A 1,110-nucleotide genomic window follows, 5' to 3' on the forward strand; every position below is an offset into this window, starting at 1 on the left:
TTATGCTGCTATTCAGAAAGCAATTAAACTGCTATGATGTTAGGGTTGTTACATTTATGTTTTTGTTAAAATTACAGGAGAGTAGGGTACAGCAGGGCCAAAGCCTTTACCTAAGAGCCTATTAAGGGCCTTACGTTCCGAATTAATTCATTGTCATTGTTAAATTGTCATGATTCATAAGGTCATTGTGTGAAATGACACGTCAAATTTGAGATAATTTGATCTGACATTTAATTTAAAACATGTATATAGAAATGTATATACAATTTGTATATATGTTTATAGCAAGTGAGAATCTATTACATATTTTGATGCAAAAGACAAATGTCTGCTAGTTGCGGGGATGCAATTAGCAAAAGCTATACATTTTATTATTTATGTTTTATTATATTTAATATTTTAGGCCTTTTTAGCTGCCTTTATATTTGAATGATTGTTTTATCAAAACCTTTTTTTTTTTTTTTTTGCCAATATTTAATACAAATATATTATGATATACAGTAATTTATGTTTTATTATAATATTTTTTTATGATTTATTATATATTTGAGGCCTTTTGCCTCTAGCTGCCTTTATATTTACTTTTTATCAAAACAAACTTTTTTACACACAGCTTCACCAATATTTAATATGAATAATTATGATATAAATATATAATGTTGTATTACAATATACAATTTATAAATTTTATTATAAAATGTATTTTGTTTTATTATATTATATATTTAAGACTGTTTGCATCTACCTGCCTTTGTATTTATTTTATCAAAAATTGATCAAAACCCCCTTTTTTATTACATGCTGCTTCAGTGATATTTAATATAAATAAATATAAAACAAACCCTTTTATAAAAAACAAACCTTTTTGCTACTTTTTGCTACATGTTGCTTGACCAATGTTCAAATACGTACATATGATATAATTTCTATATTTTATTATAAAATATAATTTCTATGTTTTATTACATTATATACGTTAGGAACAGAAAAATAATCCTTAATGGGGGCTTTCAGTCCTGGCATACTCCTATAACAGCTGTTGGTAACAAAATAACGAAAATCTCACATCAATCACCTCACACTTGACCTGGAACTCTGGGGGGAAAAAAA

This window comes from Sinocyclocheilus grahami, unplaced genomic scaffold (genome assembly GCF_001515645.1).
Source record: "Sinocyclocheilus grahami isolate Dianchi unplaced genomic scaffold, SAMN03320097.WGS_v1.1 scaffold829.1, whole genome shotgun sequence".
NCBI lineage: Eukaryota > Metazoa > Chordata > Actinopteri > Cypriniformes > Cyprinidae > Sinocyclocheilus > Sinocyclocheilus grahami.